We start from the raw sequence: 27,344 nt of genomic DNA, 5'->3' as shown, positions 1-27,344 counted from the left end.
AGTGATGGGGAAAGTTCCCAGGAAGGGGGGGGTGTAGGTGGGTGGGGGCAGGGCGGGGCGAGGGGGGCGGGACCCGGTTGTGCAGAGCGCCTGCGTGGGGGTTGCGTGCGTGCCGTGGCGTGCGTGGGGGTTGCGTGCGTGCCGGGGAAGGGAGTCCCCGGAGCGACTGCTGAGGGCCACCGCGGCGAGCGAGCGTGGGTGAAGGAGCTGAGGAGGTGAGCAGGGCTGCAGCGGGCAGGTCCAAGGTAGGTTTGAGTTTTATCTTTGTGAGAAGGGAAGAGGGTGCCTAGGATGCTTGGGAAAAGGGGGATGGAAGGTCCCAGGAAGTGTTTGGGGGAAAGGTGCGTGTTTGGGGCGGGACGAGGGGGGCGGGGAGCGGCTTGGGGGCCCGCGCAGGCGTGGGGGTTGGGTGCGTGCAGGGGAAGGGAGCGCGCAGGGACTGTGGAGGGCCACCGCGAGCATGGGGGCCGGAGGTGAGGATGGCAGCGGAGCCCCGGCTGAGAGGTTGAAGTTAGGGTTCGTTTTGAGAGGCTGGAAGAGGGTGGATGGGATCCCTTGGAAAAGTGGAGGCGAGGTCTAGGAGAGGTCCTAGGAAGGGTTGGGCCTGTGCGGGTGCGGGGAGCGTGGAGGCGGGCGGGCACCCCTTGCCCCCAGAGCGTGCGTGGGGGTTGCGTGGGTGCAGGGGAAGGGAGGCGGGAGGGAATGGAGAGGGACACGGAGGGCCTGGGGCCCTGCGGGGAGGTTGTGAGGGGCATTCTAGGGGATAGGTTCAAGGTAGGTGTTTGTGGCGGCTCTGGTGGTGGTGGTGGTGGTGGGTGGTGGTGGTTTTTGTTGTGGGTTTTTGGTTTTTGTTTGGTTGTTGTGAAGGGGGAAGAGGGCGGAGGATGAGGACCCCTTAGCAAATGGGAGCGGAAGGATGTCAGGAAAGGAGCCCAGAGGGGTTCGTGTGGGAATGGGCCAGGGCAGCTGGGAGGGGCTTGTGGGTAGTGCCTGAACAGAGGGGAAGGGAGAGCTGAAGGGAGTGCTGAGGGCCAGGGCGAGCAGGGGGGGACTGAGGTAAGGCTGTCAGCGGAGTTCCAGCAGACAGGTTCAAGTGAGGATGTTTTGGTTTTGGTTTTTGGCTTGCTGTGTGTGTGTGTGTGTGAGTTTGATTGTTTGTTTGAGAAGGGGGTAGAGGGGTGGATAGGTTGGATGCCTTTGAAGTGATGGGGAAAGTTCCCAGGAAGGGGGGGGTGTAGGTGGGTGGGGGCAGGGAGGGGCGAGGGGGCCGGGACCCGGTTGTGCAGAGCGCCTGCGTGGGGGTTGCGTGCGTGCCGTGGCGTGCGTGGGGGTTGCGTGCGTGCCGGGGAAGGGAGTCCCCGGAGCGACTGCTGAGGGCCACCGCGGCGAGCGAGCGTGGGTGAAGGAGCTGAGGATGTGAGCAGGGCTGCAGCGGGCAGGTCCAAGGTAGGTTTGAGTTTTATCTTTGTGAGAAGGGAAGAGGGTGCCTAGGATGCTTGGGAAAAGGGGGATGGAAGGTCCCAGGAAGTGTTTGGGGGAAAGGTGCGTGTTTGGGGCGGGACGAGGGGGGCGGGGAGCGGCTTGGGGGCGGCGCAGGCGTGGGGGTTGGGTGCGTGCAGGGGAAGGGAGCGCGCAGGGACTGTGGAGGGCCACCGCGAGCGTGGGGGCCGGAGGTGAGGATGGCAGCGGAGCCCCGGCTGAGAGGTTGAAGTTAGGGTTCGTTTTGAGAGGCAGCAAGAGGGTGGATGGGATCCCTTGGAAAAGTGGAGGCGAGGTCTAGGAGAGGTCCTAGGAAGGGTTGGGCCTGTGCGGGTGCGGGGAGCGTGGAGGCGGGCGGGCACCCCTTGCCCCCAGAGCGTGCGTGGGGGTTGCGTGGGTGCAGGGGAAGGGAGGCGGGAGGGAATGGAGAGGGACACGGAGAGCCTGGGGCCCTGCGGGGAGGTTGTGAGGGGCATTCTAGGGGACAGGTTCAAGGTAGGTGTTTGTGGCGGCTGCGGTGGTGGTGGTGGTGGGTGGTGGTGGTTTTTGTTGTGGGTTTTTGGTTTTTGTTTGGTTGTTGTGAAGGGGGAAGAGGGCGGAGGATGAGGACCCCTTAGCAAATGGGAGCGGAAGGATGTCAGGAAAGGAGCCCAGAGGGGTTCGTGTGGGAATGGGCCAGGGCAGCTGGGAGGGGCTTGTGGGTAGTGCCTGAACAGAGGGGAAGGGAGAGCTGAAGGGAGTGCTGAGGGCCAGGGCGAGCAGGGGGGGACTGAGGTAAGGCTGTCAGCGGAGTTCCAGCAGACAGGTTCAAGTGAGGATGTTTTGGTTTTGGTTTTTGGCTTGCTGTGTGTGTGTGTGTGTGTGTGAGTTTGATTGTTTGTTTGAGAAGGGGGTAGAGGGGTGGATAGGTTGGATGCCTTTGAAGTGATGGGGAAAGTTCCCAGGAAGGGGGGGGTGTAGGTGGGTGGGGGCAGGGCGGGGCGAGGGGGGCGGGACCCGGTTGTGCAGAGCGCCTGCGTGGGGGTTGCGTGCGTGCCGTGGCGTGCGTGGGGGTTGCGTGCGTGCCGGGGAAGGGAGTCCCCGGAGCGACTGCTGAGGGCCACCGCGGCGAGCGAGCGTGGGTGAAGGAGCTGAGGACGTGAGCAGGGCTGCAGCGGGCAGGTCCAAGGTAGGTTTGAGTTTTATCTTTGTGAGAAGGGAAGAGGGTGCCTAGGATGCTTGGGAAAAGGGGGATGGAAGGTCCCAGGAAGTGTTTGGGGGAAAGGTGCCTGTTTGGGGCGGGACGAGGGGGGCGGGGAGCGGCTTGGGGGCCCGCGCAGGCGTGGGGGTTGGGTGCGTGCAGGGGAAGGGAGCGCGCAGGGACTGTGGAGGGCCACCGCGAGCATGGGGGCCGGAGGTGAGGATGGCAGCGGAGCCCCGGCTGAGAGGTTGAAGTTAGGGTTCGTTTTGAGAGGCAGGAAGAGGGTGGATGGGATCCCTTGGAAAAGTGGAGGCGAGGTCTAGGAGAGGTCCTAGGAAGGGTTGGGCCTGTGCGGGTGCGGGGAGCGTGGAGGCGGGCGGGCACCCCTTGCCCCCAGAGCGTGCGTGGGGGTTGCGTGGGTGCAGGGGAAGGGAGGCGGGAGGGAATGGAGAGGGACACGGAGGGCCTGGGGCCCTGCGGGGAGGTTGTGAGGGGCATTCTAGGGGACAGGTTCAAGGTAGGTGTTTGTGGCGGCTGCGGTGGTGGTGGTGGTGGTGGTGGTGGTTTTTGTTGTGGGTTTTTGGTTTTTGTTTGGTTGTTGTGAAGGGGGAAGAGGGCGGAGGATGAGGACCCCTTAGCAAATGGGAGCGGAAGGATGTCAGGAAAGGAGCCCAGAGGGGTTCGTGTGGGAATGGGCCAGGGCAGCTGGGAGGGGCTTGTGGGTAGTGCCTGAACAGAGGGGAAGGGAGAGCTGAAGGGAGTGCTGAGGGCCAGGGCGAGCAGGGGGGGACTGAGGTAAGGCTGTCAGCGGAGTTCCAGCAGACAGGTTCAAGTGAGGATGTTTTGGTTTTGGTTTTTGGCTTGCTGTGTGTGTGTGTGTGTGAGTTTGATTGTTTGTTTGAGAAGGGGGTAGAGGGGTGGATAGGTTGGATGCCTTTGAAGTGATGGGGAAAGTTCCCAGGAAGGGGGGGGTGTAGGTGGGTGGGGGCAGGGAGGGGCGAGGGGGGCGGGACCCGGTTGTGCAGAGCGCCTGCGTGGGGGTTGCGTGCGTGCCGTGGCGTGCGTGGGGGTTGCGTGCGTGCCGGGGAAGGGAGTCCCCGGAGCGACTGCTGAGGGCCACCGCGGCGAGCGAGCGTGGGTGAAGGAGCTGAGGATGTGAGCAGGGCTGCAGCGGGCAGGTCCAAGGTAGGTTTGAGTTTTATCTTTGTGAGAAGGGAAGAGGGTGCCTAGGATGCTTGGGAAAAGGGGGATGGAAGGTCCCAGGAAGTGTTTGGGGGAAAGGTGCGTGTTTGGGGCGGGACGAGGGGGGCGGGGAGCGGCTTGGGGGCGGCGCAGGCGTGGGGGTTGGGTGCGTGCAGGGGAAGGGAGCGCGCAGGGACTGTGGAGGGCCACCGCGAGCGTGGGGGCCGGAGGTGAGGATGGCAGCGGAGCCCCGGCTGAGAGGTTGAAGTTAGGGTTCGTTTTGAGAGGCAGCAAGAGGGTGGATGGGATCCCTTGGAAAAGTGGAGGCGAGGTCTAGGAGAGGTCCTAGGAAGGGTTGGGCCTGTGCGGGTGCGGGGAGCGTGGAGGCGGGCGGGCACCCCTTGCCCCCAGAGCGTGCGTGGGGGTTGCGTGGGTGCAGGGGAAGGGAGGCGGGAGGGAATGGAGAGGGACACGGAGAGCCTGGGGCCCTGCGGGGAGGTTGTGAGGGGCATTCTAGGGGACAGGTTCAAGGTAGGTGTTTGTGGCGGCTGCGGTGGTGGTGGTGGTGGGTGGTGGTGGTTTTTGTTGTGGGTTTTTGGTTTTTGTTTGGTTGTTGTGAAGGGGGAAGAGGGCGGAGGATGAGGACCCCTTAGCAAATGGGAGCGGAAGGATGTCAGGAAAGGAGCCCAGAGGGGTTCGTGTGGGAATGGGCCAGGGCAGCTGGGAGGGGCTTGTGGGTAGTGCCTGAACAGAGGGGAAGGGAGAGCTGAAGGGAGTGCTGAGGGCCAGGGCGAGCAGGGGGGGACTGAGGTAAGGCTGTCAGCGGAGTTCCAGCAGACAGGTTCAAGTGAGGATGTTTTGGTTTTGGTTTTTGGCTTGCTGTGTGTGTGTGTGTGTGTGTGTGAGTTTGATTGTTTGTTTGAGAAGGGGGTAGAGGGGTGGATAGGTTGGATGCCTTTGAAGTGATGGGGAAAGTTCCCAGGAAGGGGGGGGTGTAGGTGGGTGGGGGCAGGGCGGGGCGAGGGGGGCGGGACCCGGTTGTGCAGAGCGCCTGCGTGGGGGTTGCGTGCGTGCCGTGGCGTGCGTGGGGGTTGCGTGCGTGCCGGGGAAGGGAGTCCCCGGAGCGACTGCTGAGGGCCACCGCGGCGAGCGAGCGTGGGTGAAGGAGCTGAGGAGGTGAGCAGGGCTGCAGCGGGCAGGTCCAAGGTAGGTTTGAGTTTTATCTTTGTGAGAAGGGAAGAGGGTGCCTAGGATGCTTGGGAAAAGGGGGATGGAAGGTCCCAGGAAGTGTTTGGGGGAAAGGTGCGTGTTTGGGGCGGGACGAGGGGGGCGGGGAGCGGCTTGGGGGCGGCGCAGGCGTGGGGGTTGGGTGCGTGCAGGGGAAGGGAGCGCGCAGGGACTGTGGAGGGCCACCGCGAGCGTGGGGGCCGGAGGTGAGGATGGCAGCGGAGCCCCGGCTGAGAGGTTGAAGTTAGGGTTCGTTTTGAGAGGCAGCAAGAGGGTGGATGGGATCCCTTGGAAAAGTGGAGGCGAGGTCTAGGAGAGGTCCTAGGAAGGGTTGGGCCTGTGCGGGTGCGGGGAGCGTGGAGGCGGGCGGGCACCCCTTGCCCCCAGAGCGTGCGTGGGGGTTGCGTGGGTGCAGGGGAAGGGAGGCGGGAGGGAATGGAGAGGGACACGGAGAGCCTGGGGCCCTGCGGGGAGGTTGTGAGGGGCATTCTAGGGGACAGGTTCAAGGTAGGTGTTTGTGGCGGCTGCGGTGGTGGTGGTGGTGGGTGGTGGTGGTTTTTGTTGTGGGTTTTTGGTTTTTGTTTGGTTGTTGTGAAGGGGGAAGAGGGCGGAGGATGAGGACCCCTTAGCAAATGGGAGCGGAAGGATGTCAGGAAAGGAGCCCAGAGGGGTTCGTGTGGGAATGGGCCAGGGCAGCTGGGAGGGGCTTGTGGGTAGTGCCTGAACAGAGGGGAAGGGAGAGCTGAAGGGAGTGCTGAGGGCCAGGGCGAGCAGGGGGGGACTGAGGTAAGGCTGTCAGCGGAGTTCCAGCAGACAGGTTCAAGTGAGGATGTTTTGGTTTTGGTTTTTGGCTTGCTGTGTGTGTGTGTGTGTGTGTGTGAGTTTGATTGTTTGTTTGAGAAGGGGGTAGAGGGGTGGATAGGTTGGATGCCTTTGAAGTGATGGGGAAAGTTCCCAGGAAGGGGGGGGTGTAGGTGGGTGGGGGCAGGGCGGGGCGAGGGGGGCGGGACCCGGTTGTGCAGAGCGCCTGCGTGGGGGTTGCGTGCGTGCCGTGGCGTGCGTGGGGGTTGCGTGCGTGCCGGGGAAGGGAGTCCCCGGAGCGACTGCTGAGGGCCACCGCGGCGAGCGAGCGTGGGTGAAGGAGCTGAGGAGGTGAGCAGGGCTGCAGCGGGCAGGTCCAAGGTAGGTTTGAGTTTTATCTTTGTGAGAAGGGAAGAGGGTGCCTAGGATGCTTGGGAAAAGGGGGATGGAAGGTCCCAGGAAGTGTTTGGGGGAAAGGTGCGTGTTTGGGGCGGGACGAGGGGGGCGGGGAGCGGCTTGGGGGCGGCGCAGGCGTGGGGGTTGGGTGCGTGCAGGGGAAGGGAGCGCGCAGGGACTGTGGAGGGCCACCGCGAGCGTGGGGGCCGGAGGTGAGGATGGCAGCGGAGCCCCGGCTGAGAGGTTGAAGTTAGGGTTCGTTTTGAGAGGCAGCAAGAGGGTGGATGGGATCCCTTGGAAAAGTGGAGGCGAGGTCTAGGAGAGGTCCTAGGAAGGGTTGGGCCTGTGCGGGTGCGGGGAGCGTGGAGGCGGGCGGGCACCCCTTGCCCCCAGAGCGTGCGTGGGGGTTGCGTGGGTGCAGGGGAAGGGAGGCGGGAGGGAATGGAGAGGGACACGGAGAGCCTGGGGCCCTGCGGGGAGGTTGTGAGGGGCATTCTAGGGGACAGGTTCAAGGTAGGTGTTTGTGGCGGCTGCGGTGGTGGTGGTGGTGGGTGGTGGTGGTTTTTGTTGTGGGTTTTTGGTTTTTGTTTGGTTGTTGTGAAGGGGGAAGAGGGCGGAGGATGAGGACCCCTTAGCAAATGGGAGCGGAAGGATGTCAGGAAAGGAGCCCAGAGGGGTTCGTGTGGGAATGGGCCAGGGCAGCTGGGAGGGGCTTGTGGGTAGTGCCTGAACAGAGGGGAAGGGAGAGCTGAAGGGAGTGCTGAGGGCCAGGGCGAGCAGGGGGGGACTGAGGTAAGGCTGTCAGCGGAGTTCCAGCAGACAGGTTCAAGTGAGGATGTTTTGGTTTTGGTTTTTGGCTTGCTGTGTGTGTGTGTGTGTGAGTTTGATTGTTTGTTTGAGAAGGGGGTAGAGGGGTGGATAGGTTGGATGCCTTTGAAGTGATGGGGAAAGTTCCCAGGAAGGGGGGGGTGTAGGTGGGTGGGGGCAGGGCGGGGCGAGGGGGGCGGGACCCGGTTGTGCAGAGCGCCTGCGTGGGGGTTGCGTGCGTGCCGTGGCGTGCGTGGGGGTTGCGTGCGTGCCGGGGAAGGGAGTCCCCGGAGCGACTGCTGAGGGCCACCGCGGCGAGCGAGCGTGGGTGAAGGAGCTGAGGACGTGAGCAGGGCTGCAGCGGGCAGGTCCAAGGTAGGTTTGAGTTTTATCTTTGTGAGAAGGGAAGAGGGTGCCTAGGATGCTTGGGAAAAGGGGGATGGAAGGTCCCAGGAAGTGTTTGGGGGAAAGGTGCGTGTTTGGGGCGGGACGAGGGGGGCGGGGAGCGGCTTGGGGGCCCGCGCAGGCGTGGGGGTTGGGTGCGTGCAGGGGAAGGGAGCGCGCAGGGACTGTGGAGGGCCACCGCGAGCATGGGGGCCGGAGGTGAGGATGGCAGCGGAGCCCCGGCTGAGAGGTTGAAGTTAGGGTTCGTTTTGAGAGGCAGCAAGAGGGTGGATGGGATCCCTTGGAAAAGTGGAGGCGAGGTCTAGGAGAGGTCCTAGGAAGGGTTGGGCCTGTGCGGGTGCGGGGAGCGTGGAGGCGGGCGGGCACCCCTTGCCCCCAGAGCGTGCGTGGGGGTTGCGTGGGTGCAGGGGAAGGGAGGCGGGAGGGAATGGAGAGGGACACGGAGAGCCTGGGGCCCTGCGGGGAGGTTGTGAGGGGCATTCTAGGGGACAGGTTCAAGGTAGGTGTTTGTGGCGGCTGCGGTGGTGGTGGTGGTGGTGGTGGTGGTTTTTCTTGTGGGTTTTTGGTTTTTGTTTGGTTGTTGTGAAGGGGAGGATGAGGACCCCTTAGCAAATGGGAGCGGAAGGATGTCAGGAAAGGAGCCCAGAGGGGTTCGTGTGGGAATGGGCCAGGGCAGCTGGGAGGGGCTTGTGGGTAGTGCCTGAACAGAGGGGAAGGGAGAGCTGAAGGGAGTGCTGAGGGCCAGGGCGAGCAGGGGGGGACTGAGGTAAGGCTGTCAGCGGAGTTCCAGCAGACAGGTTCAAGTGAGGATGTTTTGGTTTTGGTTTTTGGCTTGCTGTGTGTGTGTGTGTGTGAGTTTGATTGTTTGTTTGAGAAGGGGGTAGAGGGGTGGATAGGTTGGATGCCTTTGAAGTGATGGGGAAAGTTCCCAGGAAGGGGGGGGTGTAGGTGGGTGGGGGCAGGGCGGGGCGAGGGGGGCGGGACCCGGTTGTGCAGAGCGCCTGCGTGGGGGTTGCGTGCGTGCCGTGGCGTGCGTGGGGGTTGCGTGCGTGCCGGGGAAGGGAGTCCCCGGAGCGACTGCTGAGGGCCACCGCGGCGAGCGAGCGTGGGTGAAGGAGCTGAGGAGGTGAGCAGGGCTGCAGCGGGCAGGTCCAAGGTAGGTTTGAGTTTTATCTTTGTGAGAAGGGAAGAGGGTGCCTAGGATGCTTGGGAAAAGGGGGATGGAAGGTCCCAGGAAGTGTTTGGGGGAAAGGTGCGTGTTTGGGGCGGGACGAGGGGGGCGGGGAGCGGCTTGGGGGCGGCGCAGGCGTGGGGGTTGGGTGCGTGCAGGGGAAGGGAGCGCGCAGGGACTGTGGAGGGCCACCGCGAGCGTGGGGGCCGGAGGTGAGGATGGCAGCGGAGCCCCGGCTGAGAGGTTGAAGTTAGGGTTCGTTTTGAGAGGCAGCAAGAGGGTGGATGGGATCCCTTGGAAAAGTGGAGGCGAGGTCTAGGAGAGGTCCTAGGAAGGGTTGGGCCTGTGCGGGTGCGGGGAGCGTGGAGGCGGGCGGGCACCCCTTGCCCCCAGAGCGTGCGTGGGGGTTGCGTGGGTGCAGGGGAAGGGAGGCGGGAGGGAATGGAGAGGGACACGGAGAGCCTGGGGCCCTGCGGGGAGGTTGTGAGGGGCATTCTAGGGGACAGGTTCAAGGTAGGTGTTTGTGGCGGCTGCGGTGGTGGTGGTGGTGGGTGGTGGTGGTTTTTGTTGTGGGTTTTTGGTTTTTGTTTGGTTGTTGTGAAGGGGGAAGAGGGCGGAGGATGAGGACCCCTTAGCAAATGGGAGCGGAAGGATGTCAGGAAAGGAGCCCAGAGGGGTTCCTGTGGGAATGGGCCAGGGCAGCTGGGAGGGGCTTGTGGGTAGTGCCTGAACAGAGGGGAAGGGAGAGCTGAAGGGAGTGCTGAGGGCCAGGGCGAGCAGGGGGGGACTGAGGTAAGGCTGTCAGCGGAGTTCCAGCAGACAGGTTCAAGTGAGGATGTTTTGGTTTTGGTTTTTGGCTTGCTGTGTGTGTGTGTGTGTGAGTTTGATTGTTTGTTTGAGAAGGGGGTAGAGGGGTGGATAGGTTGGATGCCTTTGAAGTGATGGGGAAAGTTCCCAGGAAGGGGGGGGTGTAGGTGGGTGGGGGCAGGGCGGGGCGAGGGGGGCGGGACCCGGTTGTGCAGAGCGCCTGCGTGGGGGTTGCGTGCGTGCCGTGGCGTGCGTGGGGGTTGCGTGCGTGCCGGGGAAGGGAGTCCCCGGAGCGACTGCTGAGGGCCACCGCGGCGAGCGAGCGTGGGTGAAGGAGCTGAGGACGTGAGCAGGGCTGCAGCGGGCAGGTCCAAGGTAGGTTTGAGTTTTATCTTTGTGAGAAGGGAAGAGGGTGCCTAGGATGCTTGGGAAAAGGGGGATGGAAGGTCCCAGGAAGTGTTTGGGGGAAAGGTGCGTGTTTGGGGCGGGACGAGGGGGGCGGGGAGCGGCTTGGGGGCCCGCGCAGGCGTGGGGGTTGGGTGCGTGCAGGGGAAGGGAGCGCGCAGGGACTGTGGAGGGCCACCGCGAGCATGGGGGCCGGAGGTGAGGATGGCAGCGGAGCCCCGGCTGAGAGGTTGAAGTTAGGGTTCGTTTTGAGAGGCAGGAAGAGGGTGGATGGGATCCCTTGGAAAAGTGGAGGCGAGGTCTAGGAGAGGTCCTAGGAAGGGTTGGGCCTGTGCGGGTGCGGGGAGCGTGGAGGCGGGCGGGCACCCCTTGCCCCCAGAGCGTGCGTGGGGGTTGCGTGGGTGCAGGGGAAGGGAGGCGGGAGGGAATGGAGAGGGACACGGAGGGCCTGGGGCCCTGCGGGGAGGTTGTGAGGGGCATTCTAGGGGATAGGTTCAAGGTAGGTGTTTGTGGCGGCTGTGGTGGTGGTGGTGGTGGTGGGTGGTGGTGGTTTTTGTTGTGGGTTTTTGGTTTTTGTTTGGTTGTTGTGAAGGGGGAAGAGGGCGGAGGATGAGGACCCCTTAGCAAATGGGAGCGGAAGGATGTCAGGAAAGGAGCCCAGAGGGGTTCGTGTGGGAATGGGCCAGGGCAGCTGGGAGGGGCTTGTGGGTAGTGCCTGAACAGAGGGGAAGGGAGAGCTGAAGGGAGTGCTGAGGGCCAGGGCGAGCAGGGGGGGACTGAGGTAAGGCTGTCAGCGGAGTTCCAGCAGACAGGTTCAAGTGAGGATGTTTTGGTTTTGGTTTTTGGCTTGCTGTGTGTGTGTGTGTGTGTGAGTTTGATTGTTTGTTTGAGAAGGGGGTAGAGGGGTGGATAGGTTGGATGCCTTGGAAGTGATGGGGAAAGTTCCCAGGAAGGGGGGGGTGTAGGTGGGTGGGGGCAGGGCGGGGCGAGGGGGGCGGGACCCGGTTGTGCAGAGCGCCTGCGTGGGGGTTGCGTGCGTGCCGTGGCGTGCGTGGGGGTTGCGTGCGTGCCGGGGAAGGGAGTCCCCGGAGCGACTGCTGAGGGCCACCGCGGCGAGCGAGCGTGGGTGAAGGAGCTGAGGAGGTGAGCAGGGCTGCAGCGGGCAGGTCCAAGGTAGGTTTGAGTTTTATCTTTGTGAGAAGGGAAGAGGGTGCCTAGGATGCTTGGGAAAAGGGGGATGGAAGGTCCCAGGAAGTGTTTGGGGGAAAGGTGCGTGTTTGGGGCGGGACGAGGGGGGCGGGGAGCGGCTTGGGGGCCCGCGCAGGCGTGGGGGTTGGGTGCGTGCAGGGGAAGGGAGCGCGCAGGGACTGTGGAGGGCCACCGCGAGCATGGGGGCCGGAGGTGAGGATGGCAGCGGAGCCCCGGCTGAGAGGTTGAAGTTAGGGTTCGTTTTGAGAGGCTGGAAGAGGGTGGATGGGATCCCTTGGAAAAGTGGAGGCGAGGTCTAGGAGAGGTCCTAGGAAGGGTTGGGCCTGTGCGGGTGCGGGGAGCGTGGAGGCGGGCGGGCACCCCTTGCCCCCAGAGCGTGCGTGGGGGTTGCGTGGGTGCAGGGGAAGGGAGGCGGGAGGGAATGGAGAGGGACACGGAGGGCCTGGGGCCCTGCGGGGAGGTTGTGAGGGGCATTCTAGGGGATAGGTTCAAGGTAGGTGTTTGTGGCGGCTCTGGTGGTGGTGGTGGTGGTGGGTGGTGGTGGTTTTTGTTGTGGGTTTTTGGTTTTTGTTTGGTTGTTGTGAAGGGGGAAGAGGGCGGAGGATGAGGACCCCTTAGCAAATGGGAGCGGAAGGATGTCAGGAAAGGAGCCCAGAGGGGTTCCTGTGGGAATGGGCCAGGGCAGCTGGGAGGGGCTTGTGGGTAGTGCCTGAACAGAGGGGAAGGGAGAGCTGAAGGGAGTGCTGAGGGCCAGGGCGAGCAGGGGGGGACTGAGGTAAGGCTGTCAGCGGAGTTCCAGCAGACAGGTTCAAGTGAGGATGTTTTGGTTTTGGTTTTTGGCTTGCTGTGTGTGTGTGTGTGTGAGTTTGATTGTTTGTTTGAGAAGGGGGTAGAGGGGTGGATAGGTTGGATGCCTTTGAAGTGATGGGGAAAGTTCCCAGGAAGGGGGGGGTGTAGGTGGGTGGGGGCAGGGAGGGGCGAGGGGGCCGGGACCCGGTTGTGCAGAGCGCCTGCGTGGGGGTTGCGTGCGTGCCGTGGCGTGCGTGGGGGTTGCGTGCGTGCCGGGGAAGGGAGTCCCCGGAGCGACTGCTGAGGGCCACCGCGGCGAGCGAGCGTGGGTGAAGGAGCTGAGGATGTGAGCAGGGCTGCAGCGGGCAGGTCCAAGGTAGGTTTGAGTTTTATCTTTGTGAGAAGGGAAGAGGGTGCCTAGGATGCTTGGGAAAAGGGGGATGGAAGGTCCCAGGAAGTGTTTGGGGGAAAGGTGCGTGTTTGGGGCGGGACGAGGGGGGCGGGGAGCGGCTTGGGGGCGGCGCAGGCGTGGGGGTTGGGTGCGTGCAGGGGAAGGGAGCGCGCAGGGACTGTGGAGGGCCACCGCGAGCGTGGGGGCCGGAGGTGAGGATGGCAGCGGAGCCCCGGCTGAGAGGTTGAAGTTAGGGTTCGTTTTGAGAGGCAGCAAGAGGGTGGATGGGATCCCTTGGAAAAGTGGAGGCGAGGTCTAGGAGAGGTCCTAGGAAGGGTTGGGCCTGTGCGGGTGCGGGGAGCGTGGAGGCGGGCGGGCACCCCTTGCCCCCAGAGCGTGCGTGGGGGTTGCGTGGGTGCAGGGGAAGGGAGGCGGGAGGGAATGGAGAGGGACACGGAGAGCCTGGGGCCCTGCGGGGAGGTTGTGAGGGGCATTCTAGGGGACAGGTTCAAGGTAGGTGTTTGTGGCGGCTGCGGTGGTGGTGGTGGTGGGTGGTGGTGGTTTTTGTTGTGGGTTTTTGGTTTTTGTTTGGTTGTTGTGAAGGGGGAAGAGGGCGGAGGATGAGGACCCCTTAGCAAATGGGAGCGGAAGGATGTCAGGAAAGGAGCCCAGAGGGGTTCGTGTGGGAATGGGCCAGGGCAGCTGGGAGGGGCTTGTGGGTAGTGCCTGAACAGAGGGGAAGGGAGAGCTGAAGGGAGTGCTGAGGGCCAGGGCGAGCAGGGGGGGACTGAGGTAAGGCTGTCAGCGGAGTTCCAGCAGACAGGTTCAAGTGAGGATGTTTTGGTTTTGGTTTTTGGCTTGCTGTGTGTGTGTGTGTGTGTGTGAGTTTGATTGTTTGTTTGAGAAGGGGGTAGAGGGGTGGATAGGTTGGATGCCTTTGAAGTGATGGGGAAAGTTCCCAGGAAGGGGGGGGTGTAGGTGGGTGGGGGCAGGGCGGGGCGAGGGGGGCGGGACCCGGTTGTGCAGAGCGCCTGCGTGGGGGTTGCGTGCGTGCCGTGGCGTGCGTGGGGGTTGCGTGCGTGCCGGGGAAGGGAGTCCCCGGAGCGACTGCTGAGGGCCACCGCGGCGAGCGAGCGTGGGTGAAGGAGCTGAGGACGTGAGCAGGGCTGCAGCGGGCAGGTCCAAGGTAGGTTTGAGTTTTATCTTTGTGAGAAGGGAAGAGGGTGCCTAGGATGCTTGGGAAAAGGGGGATGGAAGGTCCCAGGAAGTGTTTGGGGGAAAGGTGCGTGTTTGGGGCGGGACGAGGGGGGCGGGGAGCGGCTTGGGGGCCCGCGCAGGCGTGGGGGTTGGGTGCGTGCAGGGGAAGGGAGCGCGCAGGGACTGTGGAGGGCCACCGCGAGCATGGGGGCCGGAGGTGAGGATGGCAGCGGAGCCCCGGCTGAGAGGTTGAAGTTAGGGTTCGTTTTGAGAGGCAGGAAGAGGGTGGATGGGATCCCTTGGAAAAGTGGAGGCGAGGTCTAGGAGAGGTCCTAGGAAGGGTTGGGCCTGTGCGGGTGCGGGGAGCGTGGAGGCGGGCGGGCACCCCTTGCCCCCAGAGCGTGCGTGGGGGTTGCGTGGGTGCAGGGGAAGGGAGGCGGGAGGGAATGGAGAGGGACACGGAGGGCCTGGGGCCCTGCGGGGAGGTTGTGAGGGGCATTCTAGGGGATAGGTTCAAGGTAGGTGTTTGTGGCGGCTCTGATGGTGGTGGTGGTGGTGGGTGGTGGTGGTTTTTGTTGTGGGTTTTTGGTTTTTGTTTGGTTGTTGTGAAGGGGGAAGAGGGCGGAGGATGAGGACCCCTTAGCAAATGGGAGCGGAAGGATGTCAGGAAAGGAGCCCAGAGGGGTTCGTGTGGGAATGGGCCAGGGCAGCTGGGAGGGGCTTGTGGGTAGTGCCTGAACAGAGGGGAAGGGAGAGCTGAAGGGAGTGCTGAGGGCCAGGGCGAGCAGGGGGGGACTGAGGTAAGGCTGTCAGCGGAGTTCCAGCAGACAGGTTCAAGTGAGGATGTTTTGGTTTTGGTTTTTGGCTTGCTGTGTGTGTGTGTGTGTGTGTGAGTTTGATTGTTTGTTTGAGAAGGGGGTAGAGGGGTGAATAGGTTGGATGCCTTTGAAGTGATGGGGAAAGTTCCCAGGAAGGGGGGGGTGTAGGTGGGTGGGGGCAGGGCGGGGCGAGGGGGGCGGGACCCGGTTGTGCAGAGCGCCTGCGTGGGGGTTGCGTGCGTGCCGTGGCGTGCGTGGGGGTTGCGTGCGTGCCGGGGAAGGGAGTCCCCGGAGCGACTGCTGAGGGCCACCGCGGCGAGCGAGCGTGGGTGAAGGAGCTGAGGACGTGAGCAGGGCTGCAGCGGGCAGGTCCAAGGTAGGTTTGAGTTTTATCTTTGTGAGAAGGGAAGAGGGTGCCTAGGATGCTTGGGAAAAGGGGGATGGAAGGTCCCAGGAAGTGTTTGGGGGAAAGGTGCGTGTTTGGGGCGGGACGAGGGGGGCGGGGAGCGGCTTGGGGGCCCGCGCAGGCGTGGGGGTTGGGTGCGTGCAGGGGAAGGGAGCGCGCAGGGACTGTGGAGGGCCACCGCGAGCATGGGGGCCGGAGGTGAGGATGGCAGCGGAGCCCCGGCTGAGAGGTTGAAGTTAGGGTTCGTTTTGAGAGGCTGGAAGAGGGTGGATGGGATCCCTTGGAAAAGTGGAGGCGAGGTCTAGGAGAGGTCCTAGGAAGGGTTGGGCCTGTGCGGGTGCGGGGAGCGTGGAGGCGGGCGGGCACCCCTTGCCCCCAGAGCGTGCGTGGGGGTTGCGTGGGTGCAGGGGAAGGGAGGCGGGAGGGAATGGAGAGGGACACGGAGGGCCTGGGGCCCTGCGGGGAGGTTGTGAGGGGCATTCTAGGGGATAGGTTCAAGGTAGGTGTTTGTGGCGGCTCTGGTGGTGGTGGTGGTGGTGGGTGGTGGTGGTTTTTGTTGTGGGTTTTTGGTTTTTGTTTGGTTGTTGTGAAGGGGGAAGAGGGCGGAGGATGAGGACCCCTTAGCAAATGGGAGCGGAAGGATGTCAGGAAAGGAGCCCAGAGGGGTTCGTGTGGGAATGGGCCAGGGCAGCTGGGAGGGGCTTGTGGGTAGTGCCTGAACAGAGGGGAAGGGAGAGCTGAAGGGAGTGCTGAGGGCCAGGGCGAGCAGGGGGGGACTGAGGTAAGGCTGTCAGCGGAGTTCCAGCAGACAGGTTCAAGTGAGGATGTTTTGGTTTTGGTTTTTGGCTTGCTGTGTGTGTGTGTGTGTGAGTTTGATTGTTTGTTTGAGAAGGGGGTAGAGGGGTGGATAGGTTGGATGCCTTTGAAGTGATGGGGAAAGTTCCCAGGAAGGGGGGGGTGTAGGTGGGTGGGGGCAGGGAGGGGCGAGGGGGGCGGGACCCGGTTGTGCAGAGCGCCTGCGTGGGGGTTGCGTGCGTGCCGTGGCGTGCGTGGGGGTTGCGTGCGTGCCGGGGAAGGGAGTCCCCGGAGCGACTGCTGAGGGCCACCGCGGCGAGCGAGCGTGGGTGAAGGAGCTGAGGATGTGAGCAGGGCTGCAGCGGGCAGGTCCAAGGTAGGTTTGAGTTTTATCTTTGTGAGAAGGGAAGAGGGTGCCTAGGATGCTTGGGAAAAGGGGGATGGAAGGTCCCAGGAAGTGTTTGGGGGAAAGGTGCCTGTTTGGGGCGGGACGAGGGGGGCGGGGAGCGGCTTGGGGGCGGCGCAGGCGTGGGGGTTGGGTGCGTGCAGGGGAAGGGAGCGCGCAGGGACTGTGGAGGGCCACCGCGAGCGTGGGGGCCGGAGGTGAGGATGGCAGCGGAGCCCCGGCTGAGAGGTTGAAGTTAGGGTTCGTTTTGAGAGGCAGCAAGAGGGTGGATGGGATCCCTTGGAAAAGTGGAGGCGAGGTCTAGGAGAGGTCCTAGGAAGGGTTGGGCCTGTGCGGGTGCGGGGAGCGTGGAGGCGGGCGGGCACCCCTTGCCCCCAGAGCGTGCGTGGGGGTTGCGTGGGTGCAGGGGAAGGGAGGCGGGAGGGAATGGAGAGGGACACGGAGAGCCTGGGGCCCTGCGGGGAGGTTGTGAGGGGCATTCTAGGGGACAGGTTCAAGGTAGGTGTTTGTGGCGGCTGCGGTGGTGGTGGTGGTGGGTGGTGGTGGTTTTTGTTGTGGGTTTTTGGTTTTTGTTTGGTTGTTGTGAAGGGGGAAGAGGGCGGAGGATGAGGACCCCTTAGCAAATGGGAGCGGAAGGATGTCAGGAAAGGAGCCCAGAGGGGTTCGTGTGGGAATGGGCCAGGGCAGCTGGGAGGGGCTTGTGGGTAGTGCCTGAACAGAGGGGAAGGGAGAGCTGAAGGGAGTGCTGAGGGCCAGGGCCAGCAGGGGGGGACTGAGGTAAGGCTGTCAGCGGAGTTCCAGCAGACAGGTTCAAGTGAGGATGTTTTGGTTTTGGTTTTTGGCTTGCTGTGTGTGTGTGTGTGTGTGTGAGTTTGATTGTTTGTTTGAGAAGGGGGTAGAGGGGTGGATAGGTTGGATGCCTTTGAAGTGATGGGGAAAGTTCCCAGGAAGGGGGGGGTGTAGGTGGGTGGGGGCAGGGCGGGGCGAGGGGGGCGGGACCCGGTTGTGCAGAGCGCCTGCGTGGGGGTTGCGTGCGTGCCGTGGCGTGCGTGGGGGTTGCGTGCGTGCCGGGGAAGGGAGTCCCCGGAGCGACTGCTGAGGGCCACCGCGGCGAGCGAGCGTGGGTGAAGGAGCTGAGGATGTGAGCAGGGCTGCAGCGGGCAGGTGCAAGGTAGGTTTGAGTTTTATCTTTGTGAGAAGGGAAGAGGGTGCCTAGGATGCTTGGGAAAAGGGGGATGGAAGGTCCCAGGAAGTGTTTGGGGGAAAGGTGCGTGTTTGGGGCGGGACGAGGGGGGCGGGGAGCGGCTTGGGGGCGGCGCAGGCGTGGGGGTTGGGTGCGTGCAGGGGAAGGGAGCGCGCAGGGACTGTGGAGGGCCACCGCGAGCGTGGGGGCCGGAGGTGAGGATGGCAGCGGAGCCCCGGCTGAGAGGTTGAAGTTAGGGTTCGTTTTGAGAGGCAGCAAGAGGGTGGATGGGATCCCTTGGAAAAGTGGAGGCGAGGTCTAGGAGAGGTCCTAGGAAGGGTTGGGCCTGTGCGGGTGCGGGGAGCGTGGAGGCGGGCGGGCACCCCTTGCCCCCAGAGCGTGCGTGGGGGTTGCGTGGGTGCAGGGGAAGGGAGGCGGGAGGGAATGGAGAGGGACACGGAGAGCCTGGGGCCCTGCGGGGAGGTTTTGAGGGGCATTCTAGGGGACAGGTTCAAGGTAGGTGTTTGTGGCGGCTGCGGTGGTGGTGGTGGTGGGTGGTGGTGGTTTTTGTTGTGGGTTTTTGGTTTTTGTTTGGTTGTTGTGAAGGGGGAAGAGGGCGGAGGATGAGGACCCCTTAGCAAATGGGAGCGGAAGGATGTCAGGAAAGGAGCCCAGAGGGGTTCGTGTGGGAATGGGCCAGGGCAGCTGGGAGGGGCTTGTGGGTAGTGCCTGAACAGAGGGGAAGGGAGAGCTGAAGGGAGTGCTGAGGGCCAGGGCGAGCAGGGGGGGACTGAGGTAAGGCTGTCAGCGGAGTTCCAGCAGACAGGTTCAAGTGAGGATGTTTTGGTTTTGGTTTTTGGCTTGCTGTGTGTGTGTGTGTGTGTGTGAGTTTGATTGTTTGTTTGAGAAGGGGGTAGAGGGGTGGATAGGTTGGATGCCTTTGAAGTGATGGGGAAAGTTCCCAGGAAGGGGGGGGTGTAGGTGGGTGGGGGCAGGGAGGGGCGAGGGGGGCGGGACCCGGTTGTGCAGAGCGCCTGCGTGGGGGTTGCGTGCGTGCCGTGGCGTGCGTGGGGGTTGCGTGCGTGCCGGGGAAGGGAGTCCCCGGAGCGACTGCTGAGGGCCACCGCGGCGAGCGAGCGTGGGTGAAGGAGCTGAGGATGTGAGCAGGGCTGCAGCGGGCAGGTGCAAGGTAGGTTTGAGTTTTATCTTTGTGAGAAGGGAAGAGGGTGCCTAGGATGCTTGGGAAAAGGGGGATGGAAGGTCCCAGGAAGTGTTTGGGGGAAAGGTGCGTGTTTGGGGCGGGACGAGGGGGGCGGGGAGCGGCTTGGGGGCGGCGCAGGCGTGGGGGTTGGGTGCGTGCAGGGGAAGGGAGCGCGCAGGGACTGTGGAGGGCCACCGCGAGCGTGGGGGCCGGAGGTGAGGATGGCAGCAGAGCCCCGGCTGAGAGGTTGAAGTTAGGGTTCGTTTTGAGAGGCAGCAAGAGGGTGGATGGGATCCCTTGGAAAAGTGGAGGCGAGGTCTAGGAGAGGTCCTAGGAAGGGTTGGGCCTGTGCGGGTGCGGGGAGCGTGGAGGCGGGGGGGCACCCCTTGCCCCCAGAGCGTGCGTGGGGGTTGCGTGGGTGCAGGGGAAGGGAGGCGGGAGGGAATGGAGAGGGACACGGAGAGCCTGGGGCCCTGCGGGGAGGTTTTGAGGGGCATTCTAGGGGACAGGTTCAAGGTAGGTGTTTGTGGCGGCTGCGGTGGTGGTGGTGGTGGGTGGTGGTGGTTTTTGTTGTGGGTTTTTGGTTTTTGTTTGGTTGTTGTGAAGGGGGAAGAGGGCGGAGGATGAGGACCCCTTAGCAAATGGGAGCGGAAGGATGTCAGGAAAGGAGCCCAGAGGGGTTCGTGTGGGAATGGGCCAGGGCAGCTGGGAGGGGCTTGTGGGTAGTGCCTGAACAGAGGGGAAGGGAGAGCTGAAGGGAGTGCTGAGGGCCAGGGCGAGCAGGGGGGGACTGAGGTAAGGCTGTCAGCGGAGTTCCAGCAGACAGGTTCAAGTGAGGATGTTTTGGTTTTGGTTTTTGGCTTGCTGTGTGTGTGTGTGTGTGTGTGTGAGTTTGATTGTTTGTTTGAGAAGGGGGTAGAGGGGTGGATAGGTTGGATGCCTTTGAAGTGATGGGGAAAGTTCCCAGGAAGGGGGGGGTGTAGGTGGGTGGGGGCAGGGCGGGGCGAGGGGGGCGGGACCCGGTTGTGCAGAGCGCCTGCGTGGGGGTTGCGTGCGTGCCGTGGCGTGCGTGGGGGTTGCGTGCGTGCCGGGGAAGGGAGTCCCCGGAGCGACTGCTGAGGGCCACCGCGGCGAGCGAGCGTGGGTGAAGGAGCTGAGGACGTGAGCAGGGCTGCAGCGGGCAGGTCCAAGGTAGGTTTGAGTTTTATCTTTGTGAGAAGGGAAGAGGGTGCCTAGGATGCTTGGGAAAAGGGGGATGGAAGGTCCCAGGAAGTGTTTGGGGGAAAGGTGCGTGTTTGGGGCGGGACGAGGGGGGCGGGGAGCGGCTTGGGGGCGGCGCAGGCGTGGGGGTTGGGTGCGTGCAGGGGAAGGGAACGCGCAGGGACTGTGGAGGGCCACCGCGAGCGTGGGGGCCGGAGGTGAGGATGGCAGCGGAGCCCCGGCTGAGAGGTTGAAGTTAGGGTTCGTTTTGAGAGGCAGGAAGAGGGTAGATGGGATCCCTTGGAAAAGTGGAGGCGAGGTCTAGGAGAGGTCCTAGGAAGGGTTGGGCCTGTGCGGGTGCGGGGAGCGTGGAGGCGGGCGGGCACCCCTTGCCCCCAGAGCGTGCGTGGGGGTTGCGTGGGTGCAGGGGAAGGGAGGCGGGAGGGAATGGAGAGGGACACGGAGAGCCTGGGGTCCTGCGGGGAGGTTGTGAGGGGCATTCTAGGGGACAGGTTCAAGGTAGGTGTTTGTGGCGGCTGCGGTGGTGGTGGTGGTGGGTGGTGGTGGTTTTTGTTGTGGGTTTTTGGTTTTTGTTTGGTTGTTGTGAAGGGGGAAGAGGGCGGAGGATGAGGACCCCTTAGCAAATGGGAGCGGAAGGATGTCAGGAAAGGAGCCCAGAGGGGTTCGTGTGGGAATGGGCCAGGGCAGCTGGGAGGGGCTTGTGGGTAGTGCCTGAACAGAGGGGAAGGGAGAGCTGAAGGGAGTGCTGAGGGCCAGGGCGAGCAGGGGGGGACTGAGGTAAGGCTGTCAGCGGAGTTCCAGCAGACAGGTTCAAGTGAGGATGTTTTGGTTTTGGTTTTTGGCTTGCTGTGTGTGTGTGTGTGTGTGAGTTTGATTGTTTGTTTGAGAAGGGGGTAGAGGGGTGGATAGGTTGGATGCCTTTGAAGTGATGGGGAAAGTTCCCAGGAAGGGGGGGGTGTAGGTGGGTGGGGGCAGGGCGGGGCGAGGGGGGCGGGACCCGGTTGTGCAGAGCGCCTGCGTGGGGGTTGCGTGCGTGCCGTGGCGTGCGTGGGGGTTGCGTGCGTGCCGGGGAAGGGAGTCCCCGGAGCGACTGCTGAGGGCCACCGCGGCGAGCGAGCGTGGGTGAAGGAGCTGAGGACGTGAGCAGGGCTGCAGCGGGCAGGTCCAAGGTAGGTTTGAGTTTTATCTTTGTGAGAAGGGAAGAGGGTGCCTAGGATGCTTGGGAAAAGGGGGATGGAAGGTCCCAGGAAGTGTTTGGGGGAAAGGTGCGTGTTTGGGGCGGGACGAGGGGGGCGGGGAGCGGCTTGGGGGCGGCGCAGGCGTGGGGGTTGGGTGCGTGCACGGGAAGGGAACGCGCAGGGACTGTGGAGGGCCACCGCGAGCGTGGGGGCCGGAGGTGAGGATGGCAGCGGAGCCCCGGCTGAGAGGTTGAAGTTAGGGTTCGTTTTGAGAGGCAGCAAGAGGGTGGATGGGATCCCTTGGAAAAGTGGAGGCGAGGTCTAGGAGAGGTCCTAGGAAGGGTTGGGCCTGTGCGGGTGCGGGGAGCGTGGAGGCGGGCGGGCACCCCTTGCCCCCAGAGCGTGCGTGGGGGTTGCGTGGGTGCAGGGGAAGGGAGGCGGGAGGGAATGGAGAGGGACACGGAGAGCCTGGGGCCCTGCGGGGAGGTTGTGAGGGGCATTCTAGGGGACAGGTTCAAGGTAGGTGTTTGTGGCGGCTGCGGTGGTGGTGGTGGTGGGTGGTGGTGGTTTTTGTTGTGGGTTTTTGGTTTTTGTTTGGTTGTTGTGAAGGGGGAAGAGGGCGGAGGATGAGGACCCCTTAGCAAATGGGAGCGGAAGGATGTCAGGAAAGGAGCCCAGAGGGGTTCGTGTGGGAATGGGCCAGGGCAGCTGGGAGGGGCTTGTGGGTAGTGCCTGAACAGAGGGGAAGGGAGAGCTGAAGGGAGTGCTGAGGGCCAGGGCGAGCAGGGGGGGACTGAGGTAAGGCTGTCAGCGGAGTTCCAGCAGACAGGTTCAAGTGAGGATGTTTTGGTTTTGGTTTTTGGCTTGCTGTGTGTGTGTGTGTGTGTGAGTTTGATTGTTTGTTTGAGAAGGGGGTAGAGGGGTGGATAGGTTGGATGCCTTTGAAGTGATGGGGAAAGTTCCCAGGAAGGGGGGGGTGTAGGTGGGTGGGGGCAGGGCGGGGCGAGGGGGGCGGGACCCGGTTGTGCAGAGCGCCTGCGTGGGGGTTGCGTGCGTGCCGTGGCGTGCGTGGGGGTTGCGTGCGTGCCGGGGAAGGGAGTCCCCGGAGCGACTGCTGAGGGCCACCGCGGCGAGCGAGCGTGGGTGAAGGAGCTGAGGACGTGAGCAGGGCTGCAGCGGGCAGGTCCAAGGTAGGTTTGAGTTTTATCTTTGTGAGAAGGGAAGAGGGTGCCTAGGATGCTTGGGAAAAGGGGGATGGAAGGTCCCAGGAAGTGTTTGGGGGAAAGGTGCGTGTTTGGGGCGGGACGAGGGGGGCGGGGAGCGGCTTGGGGGCCCGCGCAGGCGTGGGGGTTGGGTGCGTGCAGGGGAAGGGAGCGCGCAGGGACTGTGGAGGGCCACCGCGAGCATGGGGGCCGGAGGTGAGGATGGCAGCGGAGCCCCGGCTGAGAGGTTGAAGTTAGGGTTCGTTTTGAGAGGCAGGAAGAGGGTGGATGGGATCCCTTGGAAAAGTGGAGGCGAGGTCTAGGAGAGGTCCTAGGAAGGGTTGGGCCTGTGCGGGTGCGGGGAGCGTGGAGGCGGGCGGGCACCCCTTGCCCCCAGAGCGTGCGTGGGGGTTGCGTGGGTGCAGGGGAAGGGAGGCGGGAGGGAATGGAGAGGGACACGGAGGGCCTGGGGCCCTGCGGGGAGGTTGTGAGGGGCATTCTAGGGGACAGGTTCAAGGTAGGTGTTTGTGGCGGCTGCGGTGGTGGTGGTGGTGGTGGTGGTGGTTTTTCTTGTGGGTTTTTGGTTTTTGTTTGGTTGTTGTGAAGGGGAGGATGAGGACCCCTTAGCAAATGGGAGCGGAAGGATGTCAGGAAAGGAGCCCAGAGGGGTTCGTGTGGGAATGGGCCAGGGCAGCTGGGAGGGGCTTGAGGGTAGTGCCTGAACAGAGGGGAAGGGAGAGCTGAAGGGAGTGCTGAGGGCCAGGGCGAGCAGGGGGGGACTGAGGTAAGGCTGTCAGCGGAGTTCCAGCAGACAGGTTCAAGTGAGGATGTTTTGGTTTTGGTTTTTGGCTTGCTGTGTGTGTGTGTGTGTGTGTGAGTTTGATTGTTTGTTTGAGAAGGGGGTAGAGGGGTGGATAGGTTGGATGCCTTTGAAGTGATGGGGAAAGTTCCCAGGAAGGGGGGGGTGTAGGTGGGTGGGGGCAGGGCGGGGCGAGGGGGGCGGGACCCGGTTGTGCAGAGCGCCTGCGTGGGGGTTGCGTGCGTGCCGTGGCGTGCGTGGGGGTTGCGTGCGTGCCGGGGAAGGGAGTCCCCGGAGCGACTGCTGAGGGCCACCGCGGCGAGCGAGCGTGGGTGAAGGAGCTGAGGAGGTGAGCAGGGCTGCAGCGGGCAGGTCCAAGGTAGGTTTGAGTTTTATCTTTGTGAGAAGGGAAGAGGGTGCCTAGGATGCTTGGGAAAAGGGGGATGGAAGGTCCCAGGAAGTGTTTGGGGGAAAGGTGCGTGTTTGGGGCGGGACGAGGGGGGCGGGGAGCGGCTTGGGGGCCCGCGCAGGCGTGGGGGTTGGGTGCGTGCAGGGGAAGGGAGCGCGCAGGGACTGTGGAGGGCCACCGCGAGCATGGGGGCCGGAGGTGAGGATGGCAGCGGAGCCCCGGCTGAGAGGTTGAAGTTAGGGTTCGTTTTGAGAGGCTGGAAGAGGGTGGATGGGATCCCTTGGAAAAGTGGAGGCGAGGTCTAGGAGAGGTCCTAGGAAGGGTTGGGCCTGTGCGGGTGCGGGGAGCGTGGAGGCGGGCGGGCACCCCTTGCCCCCAGAGCGTGCGTGGGGGTTGCGTGGGTGCAGGGGAAGGGAGGCGGGAGGGAATGGAGAGGGACACGGAGGGCCTGGGGCCCTGCGGGGAGGTTGTGAGGGGCATTCTAGGGGATAGGTTCAAGGTAGGTGTTTGTGGCGGCTCTGGTGGTGGTGGTGGTGGTGGGTGGTGGTGGTTTTTGTTGTGGGTTTTTGGTTTTTGTTTGGTTGTTGTGAAGGGGGAAGAGGGCGGAGGATGAGGACCCCTTAGCAAATGGGAGCGGAAGGATGTCAGGAAAGGAGCCCAGAGGGGTTCGTGTGGGAATGGGCCAGGGCAGCTGGGAGGGGCTTGTGGGTAGTGCCTGAACAGAGGGGAAGGGAGAGCTGAAGGGAGTGCTGAGGGCCAGGGCGAGCAGGGGGGGACTGAGGTAAGGCTGTCAGCGGAGTTCCAGCAGACAGGTTCAAGTGAGGATGTTTTGGTTTTGGTTTTTGGCTTGCTGTGTGTGTGTGTGTGTGAGTTTGATTGTTTGTTTGAGAAGGGGGTAGAGGGGTGGATAGGTTGGATGCCTTTGAAGTGATGGGGAAAGTTCCCAGGAAGGGGGGGGTGTAGGTGGGTGGGGGCAGGGAGGGGCGAGGGGGCCGGGACCCGGTTGTGCAGAGCGCCTGCGTGGGGGTTGCGTGCGTGCCGTGGCGTGCGTGGGGGTTGCGTGCGTGCCGGGGAAGTGAGTCCCCGGAGCGACTGCTGAGGGCCACCGCGGCGAGCGAGCGTGGGTGAAGGAGCTGAGGATGTGAGCAGGGCTGCAGCGGGCAGGTCCAAGGTAGGTTTGAGTTTTATCTTTGTGAGAAGGGAAGAGGGTGCCTAGGATGCTTGGGAAAAGGGGGATGGAAGGTCCCAGGAAGTGTTTGGGGGAAAGGTGCGTGTTTGGGGCGGGACGAGGGGGGCGGGGAGCGGCTTGGGGGCGGCGCAGGCGTGGGGGTTGGGTGCGTGCAGGGGAAGGGAGCGCGCAGGGACTGTGGAGGGCCACCGCGAGCGTGGGGGCCGGAGGTGAGGATGGCAGCGGAGCCCCGGCTGAGAGGTTGAAGTTAGGGTTCGTTTTGAGAGGCAGCAAGAGGGTGGATGGGATCCCTTGGAAAAGTGGAGGCGAGGTCTAGGAGAGGTCCTAGGAAGGGTTGGGCCTGTGCGGGTGCGGGGAGCGTGGAGGCGGGCGGGCACCCCTTGCCCCCAGAGCGTGCGTGGGGGTTGCGTGGGTGCAGGGGAAGGGAGGCGGGAGGGAATGGAGAGGGACACGGAGAGCCTGGGGCCCTGCGGGGAGGTTGTGAGGGGCATTCTAGGGGACAGGTTCAAGGTAGGTGTTTGTGGCGGCTGCGGTGGTGGTGGTGGTGGGTGGTGGTGGTTTTTGTTGTGGGTTTTTGGTTTTTGTTTGGTTGTTGTGAAGGGGGAAGAGGGCGGAGGATGAGGACCCCTTAGCAAATGGGAGCGGAAGGATGTCAGGAAAGGAGCCCAGAGGGGTTCGTGTGGGAATGGGCCAGGGCAGCTGGGAGGGGCTTGTGGGTAGTGCCTGAACAGAGGGGAAGGGAGAGCTGAAGGGAGTGCTGAGGGCCAGGGCGAGCAGGGGGGGACTGAGGTAAGGCTGTCAGCGGAGTTCCAGCAGACAGGTTCAAGTGAGGATGTTTTGGTTTTGGTTTTTGGCTTGCTGTGTGTGTGTGTGTGTGTGTGAGTTTGATTGTTTGTTTGAGAAGGGGGTAGAGGGGTGGATAGGTTGGATGCCTTTGAAGTGATGGGGAAAGTTCCCAGGAAGGGGGGGGTGTAGGTGGGTGGGGGCAGGGCGGGGCGAGGGGGGCGGGACCCGGTTGTGCAGAGCGCCTGCGTGGGGGTTGCGTGCGTGCCGTGGCGTGCGTGGGGGTTGCGTGCGTGCCGGGGAAGGGAGTCCCCGGAGCGACTGCTGAGGGCCACCGCGGCGAGCGAGCGTGGGTGAAGGAGCTGAGGACGTGAGCAGGGCTGCAGCGGGCAGGTCCAAGGTAGGTTTGAGTTTTATCTTTGTGAGAAGGGAAGAGGGTGCCTAGGATGCTTGGGAAAAGGGGGATGGAAGGTCCCAGGAAGTGTTTGGGGGAAAGGTGCGTGTTTGGGGCGGGACGAGGGGGGCGGGGAGCGGCTTGGGGGCCCGCGCAGGCGTGGGGGTTGGGTGCGTGCAGGGGAAGGGAGCGCGCAGGGACTGTGGAGGGCCACCGCGAGCATGGGGGCCGGAGGTGAGGATGGCAGCGGAGCCCCGGCTGAGAGGTTGAAGTTAGGGTTCGTTTTGAGAGGCAGGAAGAGGGTGGATGGGATCCCTTGGAAAAGTGGAGGCGAGGTCTAGGAGAGGTCCTAGGAAGGGTTGGGCCTGTGCGGGTGCGGGGAGCGTGGAGGCGGGCGGGCACCCCTTGCCCCCAGAGCGTGCGTGGGGGTTGCGTGGGTGCAGGGGAAGGGAGGCGGGAGGGAATGGAGAGGGACACGGAGGGCCTGGGGCCCTGCGGGGAGGTTGTGAGGGGCATTCTAGGGGATAGGTTCAAGGTAGGTGTTTGTGGCGGCTCTGATGGTGGTGGTGGTGGTGGGTGGTGGTGGTTTTTGTTGTGGGTTTTTGGTTTTTGTTTGGTTGTTGTGAAGGGGGAAGAGGGCGGAGGATGAGGACCCCTTAGCAAATGGGAGCGGAAGGATGTCAGGAAAGGAGCCCAGAGGGGTTCGTGTGGGAATGGGCCAGGGCAGCTGGGAGGGGCTTGTGGGTAGTGCCTGAACAGAGGGGAAGGGAGAGCTGAAGGGAGTGCTGAGGGCCAGGGCGAGCAGGGGGGGACTGAGGTAAGGCTGTCAGCGGAGTTCCAGCAGACAGGTTCAAGTGAGGATGTTTTGGTTTTGGTTTTTGGCTTGCTGTGTGTGTGTGTGTGTGTGTGAGTTTGATTGTTTGTTTGAGAAGGGGGTAGAGGGGTGAATAGGTTGGATGCCTTTGAAGTGATGGGGAAAGTTCCCAGGAAGGGGGGGGTGTAGGTGGGTGGGGGCAGGGCGGGGCGAGGGGGGCGGGACCCGGTTGTGCAGAGCGCCTGCGTGGGGGTTGCGTGCGTGCCGTGGCGTGCGTGGGGGTTGCGTGCGTGCCGGGGAAGGGAGTCCCCGGAGCGACTGCTGAGGGCCACCGCGGCGAGCGAGCGTGGGTGAAGGAGCTGAGGACGTGAGCAGGGCTGCAGCGGGCAGGTCCAAGGTAGGTTTGAGTTTTATCTTTGTGAGAAGGGAAGAGGGTGCCTAGGATGCTTGGGAAAAGGGGGATGGAAGGTCCCAGGAAGTGTTTGGGGGAAAGGTGCGTGTTTGGGGCGGGACGAGGGGGGCGGGGAGCGGCTTGGGGGCCCGCGCAGGCGTGGGGGTTGGGTGCGTGCAGGGGAAGGGAGCGCGCAGGGACTGTGGAGGGCCACCGCGAGCATGGGGGCCGGAGGTGAGGATGGCAGCGGAGCCCCGGCTGAGAGGTTGAAGTTAGGGTTCGTTTTGAGAGGCAGGAAGAGGGTGGATGGGATCCCTTGGAAAAGTGGAGGCGAGGTCTAGGAGAGGTCCTAGGAAGGGTTGGGCCTGTGCGGGTGCGGGGAGCGTGGAGGCGGGCGGGCACCCCTTGCCCCCAGAGCGTGCGTGGGGGTTGCGTGGGTGCAGGGGAAGGGAGGCGGGAGGGAATGGAGAGGGACACGGAGGGCCTGGGGCCCTGCGGGGAGGTTGTGAGGGGCATTCTAGGGGACAGGTTCAAGGTAGGTGTTTGTGGCGGCTGCGGTGGTGGTGGTGGTGGTGGTGGTGGTTTTTCTTGTGGGTTTTTGGTTTTTGTTTGGTTGTTGTGAAGGGGAGGATGAGGACCCCTTAGCAAATGGGAGCGGAAGGATGTCAGGAAAGGAGCCCAGAGGGGTTCGTGTGGGAATGGGCCAGGG

This window comes from Sus scrofa, chromosome 10 (genome assembly GCF_054392235.1).
Source record: "Sus scrofa isolate SSC_HxYL_T2T_F1_AM1 chromosome 10, Sscrofa_HxYL_maternal_Yorkshire_Landrace_v2.0, whole genome shotgun sequence".
NCBI lineage: Eukaryota > Metazoa > Chordata > Mammalia > Artiodactyla > Suidae > Sus > Sus scrofa.
This window is presented reverse-complemented; position numbering follows the sequence as displayed.